Source organism: Rhinolophus hipposideros (genome assembly GCF_964194185.1).
Source record: "Rhinolophus hipposideros genome assembly, chromosome: 18".
NCBI classification, from domain to species: Eukaryota; Metazoa; Chordata; class Mammalia; order Chiroptera; family Rhinolophidae; genus Rhinolophus; species Rhinolophus hipposideros.
This window is the reverse complement of record NC_138064.1, coordinates 38326419-38332418: the sequence shown is the minus strand read 5'-3', so window position 1 is coordinate 38332418 and position 6000 is coordinate 38326419. Positions and strand designations below refer to the sequence as shown.

At 43.3% G+C, this 6000-nt stretch overlaps 1 protein-coding gene across 1 annotated transcript in view; it reads left to right on the top strand.

The window, feature by feature from the left end:
• The first annotated feature begins 5422 nt into the window (after positions 1-5422).
• Positions 5423-6000, top strand: part of GRM3 (glutamate metabotropic receptor 3) — a 229898-nt gene continuing 229320 nt past the window's right edge. Inside the window, exon 1 of the mRNA XM_081079463.1 lies at positions 5423-5590. The gene's annotated coding sequence lies outside the window, so the exon portion shown is untranslated. The remainder of the gene's footprint in view (positions 5591-6000) is intronic.

Sequence of the window (6000 nt, the reverse complement as noted above, 5' to 3'; positions counted from 1 at the left end):
TATTTTGTTTTTATCTATTTTAGTTCCTATTTAATTTAATAATTGAAAATTAAAATCTTCCAAAGTAGCTACTATGGGTAAGAGGAAGTTTAATAGTTGAATATTCAAGTTTAGAACAAATCTTAATTCCTCTGTTAACTGTACAATATGCAGGACAAAAACAAAACACATAGTAAATATCCAGAGACTATTCGTTTCTATTTCCCCTTATAAGAATTAGGGGGTAAAATGCAAAAGAATCCACAGTACTGATGAGACCATTTACATACTTAACAAGTAAGATTCATAAAGCACCACAAAAACCTTTTATTCTCTTCTCACCATTGCCCCTGCATATCTTGCCTGTGGGGCTTGTTCTGCTGTACCCCCTTGGATATAATTCAAGGACAGTGCCTTGACTTTCAGATTATTCCCAGATAAAAATGTCGTCCTTCCCTTTATTACCAACTCCCCCTCAAAAACAAACAAACAAACAAAAGAAACCTAGACTCAGGTGGAATTAGGTTCAATGCAGAATAATAATCAAAATCCCAATGTCCATCTGAGCAAAAGTTTCTCCTTTCCCCTAGCCTGGGAAAACAGCAGGAACGCTTGCAGTGGAACCTGGCAGGCACTTCTCTTTGCTCAGTCAGCTCCTCTTCCTCATCCTCCCTCCATCTCAATCAGTAGATGGAGCTTTTGATCCCTCAGTGTTGAAGAAGTCAGAGATAGCAGGTAAAAAGGGACAAAAAAAGTACTATTTGACCAGTACTGATCTGGCATTGCTTTTCCCTGGGTTTAGGAAGTGTTCAAAGCTGACTTTTCTAATCCCAATTTAATCAGTTCTTTGAAGACCCTTGGGCTCTGGAGATATCTTGTTGCAGAATCTGACCTGATTCTGATGAGTTTTTCCTGACTGGACACTTAACTACTCTACTGAAGGCCCCTGGTTGTCTGTACTCCACCTTCTCGCTTCTCCTAGCACCCTGTATGTGAGTTAGAAAAAGGCGCCCCCTCCAGATTGGTGAATTATTTAAAGACACCCTTTGTAATTAACCCTTCAGGTTAGTGCAGCCTGGCACATGAACGCTGGGCACACAACTCCTTCTCACCCACCACTGGACATCTTCGTGCAGTGTACAGCCTACACAGCTGTGTTCCCATAGTACTGTGTGCTCCGCAGACTGTCTACTGGGGATCCGAAGTTTCTCCACCAGGCCCTTCTGGTTAGGGTCGAAGAAAACACATGCCTTGCTCTGTGCTCACTCTCCCATCAAGTAATGTAAATGGAAACCAACCCCTTTTACGTGTCATAGGTGAGAATGTAACCTACCCACTAAGTTTAGCCTTCTTTTCTTTCAGCCCTCTGGGAGACCAATCAGCACACTTCCTCTTACACTTAATAGTTTTTTCTGCTGTGATTTATAAAGCAGTCTACTGCATCACCCTAATTCCAGTGGAACATAGCAGTGGCTTCGCTGTAGCAGCAGCACCCCTCACTAGAGATGAAGTGAGGAAAAAGCACACACACTCCTATCCTGGGCCTGCATATTTAGAGCATAAACAAAAATTTTCTAAACTCCAACTTCCTTCCTCTTTCAGCTTCTTGAACTTCAACTCTTTTTTAATCTACGTGCTTTAAAGATACTCCACTCAAACCCAGCACAGGGCTCCTGGCAACTCTTGCTTTGGAATATGGAGTCGTTGGTGTCTCTTGCCTTGGAAGCTTCAATCAAAATTAAGACTAGAATATTTTTGCTTTTATATTGTGTAACCGTAATTAAAATTAGACTTTACAGATGATCCAAAGGAACAAATTTTGAAAGAAGTTGAAAAATAAACGAGGCATATTCGTAAGCAAATTAAATGTGAATTTTAATATTTTTCTATGTATATTATATATTTACAGAGACATATACTATAGGCCTCCCAAACTGATCAGTCATATCTTAGAAAATTTACGCAGAGGAATTTAACAGTTACGTGGCAGATAGAGCAAGGGAAGGCTAAGGCAAGAGATATCAGCCAGGTGATTAGAGGGTTCAGGTAGCCATATAATTTAGTACTCAAACTTGACACTTTTGAAAAATAAAGTGAGCACTGTGAATATACCCACACAATAGATGTCTGGGATAGTTCTATCCCAGACAAACTAGACACCTGATCATCCTATGCATGATGAAAATAATTGCAGACTGCTGAGTGGTAGTAGAAACCAACAATGAAATTGGTTTCTGGATTGGGCCAATAGAGATTCACTCCCAAGGGAATGCTGGTGAGAGTGAACTTTGGATTGGAACAGGGACATGGAGGGCATTTTATTTGTAATTAATGACAGCACATAAACTCTCAAGCTTATTTCTGAATGAAGGATGGTATGCTTTATGGCCATATTACAAAAGGTATTATAGCAGAAGTCAAGGCATTAACTGTAAGGGATCCTAAATAGAAATAGAAGATCATGATTAATCATTTAAATAAATACAGATAGATTAGTAAAAATTAATCAATCTAATATAAAATTATGAACTAGAAAGAGTGGTCTAGATGTCCAAATACACATTGACTTGAAAAGGCTTGATAAAGATAAACATGCAATACCAGAGGTACTTAAAAGAGGGAACTAAAGTTGTTTAAAAACACAGCCCAGTTAGAATACTTGGGGGAGGGTGAAGGGTGGGAAGAAGAGAAGTCATTTCCTAATTGACATGTCATTTATCCAGAGGCTGTTCTTTAGTCCTATCCCCTGAGGCATTTAAAAGGAACTTGAAAACATTCACATGTGCCTGCGTGCACGCACACACACATACATACACCAACAAATAAATGCTAAAGTTAACGTTTCCAGTCAATGATGAATTTAAATTAAATTAAAAAGGAAGAATTAAAGTACAAGACGACTTGCCTGCAGTGAAATATTACGTAGGATCAGCTATTAAAATACCATTGGTTAACTATAAACTAGAGACTAAGAATAATAACGAACATTTGCATGTTGCTTACATGGTACTTACTAATCCTAAAAGTAACAGAGGGATGAGCAATTATTAGTCCTGTTTTACAGATGATGAAACCAAGATACAGTGAGGTTAAGAAATTTGCCCAAAGTCACACAGCTAGAAGTGACAGTAATTAAGGATTCTAATTCAGATAATATGCTACCACCAGGCTAAAAAGCCCTTATGTTCATCATTTTTTTGTGCACATGTGGCAGGGGAAAAGGGAAGTGTCGCATGAGGCCAGATCTGATAACAGACTGATAACTTGCTTCAGTATTACAGTCTCTACACATCACCATCTTTAGTGTATTAAATAGCTTAGATGCAGACTATGGCAATGCAGTTCAGTCTACACATCAGTGTTTGTATGTGTGTGTGTGTGTGTGTGTGTGCAAACACAGCTACTCAACATTTTTGAGAGAAAAACATCAGCTCTCTTGTACCTCTCCCAATCTTGACTAAGTCTGATAAAGTCTTTAAAGAGCAAAAAAGAACCTTCTAGAAGATTCTGAAAGAAACCAAAAGCTACCATCATGGCTTCATGCCTATGGAAGCCCTTCCAGTGTACAGAGCTTTATTTTCTTCATTATTGTGTCATTGTTCCTTGATGTAGAGTTGTCTATTGGACAAACATTGTGAACATTTTCTCTTAAGAAAGTCTAATGTGTTTATCGTAAGTGATACACGTTAGATAACAGCAATGAAATACAAAGGAAGAGTGATTTTGCCTGTATTTTGGCACTGCTACTGCATTCTGGAAAGAATGGTATTGGAAGGGGAACTTCTAGCATTTTTGGAGTTTCACTACTTGGTAACATTTTAATTTTTAATATATTCAATTTTCTAGTTTTAGTGGCATCCACAATGGAATGTATAAACACATTCCACGTCTTCTAAATATCACCGGCTTCTAAAGGAATTAGTAGCAAAATTATTTCTGTAGTTAACATGTTTTGTCTAGGTTACAAAGGAAGCAGTTTAAACAATTTAACATTAACTATTTAAAAATAAACATAGCATGAAAGCATTACATTTTATTGTCTTTGGTTACATATAATTCAGTTAACACAAAGTTAGTATATCAGGGTGGGAAAATTAATGACAGTGAAGTTTTGATTTTGAAATTAAGCACAATGTGTTTCTAAATATAGAAAGGTGCCTGAATTTTCACCTTTAAGATTTTATCTGTAGCTCGGAGCTATTAAAGCTATTTTCGTGTGCCTTTTTCTGTTTTGTGCCTACGTCACCAATTTAAGGCTTTTATTTATTTAATTTTAAGAGGAAATAAGAGGTTCTGTGGAGAACATTGTGTCTGCTAACCACAAGTGGGACTTAGAGAAGGACTAATGTGGGGGTGGGTGGGGTCGCTACAAAAGGGCAGTGTGGCAGCATAGGAGGACAAGAAGGAAGATAATTCAGCACTCTCCTCTAATCTTATTCCGCCCAAGAAATTTGGGAGAATGCGAAAAGGCAGCAGTCCAGCATTCTTGAAGGGGCGTGGTTTCCCTCTACGGGCTGTCCAATCGAATTCCTTCAGAGGGAGCTATCCCAAGATGATTGATGAGGGTTGCTAGGAAACGGGAGCGTCTCCCTCCCACCTGACCCAGAGATTGTTCTGCACAAGCCCTCTCCAGGGGTTTGCAATGTGCAGTTGAGCTGCCGGTGAGGCAGAGCTGCACACCGGCCTCCCTGGCTCGCTCGCTCCCTCTCTGCTTCCGCTCTCCCTTTCTCCTCTAGCATGCGGTTAGACCGGTGCACAGGACCACGGGAGAGTTCTTCCAGTGCCCACTGTTAGTCCCTGCTCTCCCTCAGGCCAAGAGCTCTAGCAGAGCTTCAAAGTTAGAGCCGCTGATCTCCTGCCTCCCCACGCCCCTTCACCCCACCTCTCCGAAATTCCCAACCTTTGCACGCACTGCCTAAGGATTTCAAACAGAGTAAGGCGAAGCAGCCGGCAAAACGCCCTGGCTTTCCTCTCGTCTAGGTACCCTGGCTCATTGAAGACTGCAGATACACCCCTAAAAAGGGAGGGAGGAAGGGGGGGGGAGAACGAGAGAGGGAGGAAAAGAGGAAGAGAGAAGGAGAAAGAGAGAATGCCGGAAGGTCTGTGCCTTTGAGGGGAGTCCCAGTTAGACGGTATGGTTTCAGCTTGGCCAAGGTGAAGGAAAGTTGCTTCCAAGCCTGGGAAGTGGGTCTGTTTGCCTGTAAAGAGAAGGAGAGAGGCTCAGCTGGGAACTACTCCTTTCCCTTCCGCAGAAGACCACTGGGTCCCCCCTTTTCCCAACCTCCTTCTTCTCTTCTCCTACCCTCCCTTTTCCCACTCCCCACTGCCTCGGAGGCCTGGATGCTCAGCCACCGGGCAGTGGTCCAGCGAACAGCCAGAAGGGGGCGGGGGCAGAGCCGGGGGCACTGTGACAGGAAGCAGCACGCACAAGTTGGCCAATTCGGGGGCAAAATAAGTTCTCCCTTGGATCGGGGAAGGACAAAGCCAGCGAGCTACCTCTTTTGTGTCGGATGAGGAGGAACAACCATGAGCCAGAGCCCGGGTGCAGGCTCAGCCGCCGCTGCTGCCACCACGGTCAGCTCCAGCCACTGCCAGGAGTTGTCGGTGCGAGGTAAGGGGCCCAGAGGAAGACATGTCCCTCTGGAGGGCGCCCAGCGAGGGCGCTGAGGTTCGGGTGCCGCGTGGGGCAGGCGCAGCCGGGAAAGTTGAGGCAGAGCACCGACCATTCCCTGCAGTTCTGCTGGGTGTGGGGAGGGTGTGTGGAGGTAGAGGCGATGTGGGTGTGCGTGAGTTAGAGTTTGTGTGTGTGCGCGCACTTCTGTGTCTCCGGGAGGGAGCCAGATTTCAGGGCACAGATCTGGGTCCAGAGTGAGAGAGGTGGAGGGACAAATAGCACCTCGCAGACCCCCGAGACACCAGTCTCATCAGCCAAACGCCTCCAGCCCCGCTCTGGGCTCAGAATACGTTTCTATTCGGGGGTTCTTTAGGCTTTGTGCACAGGAAACTGTGCGAGGACTGGTT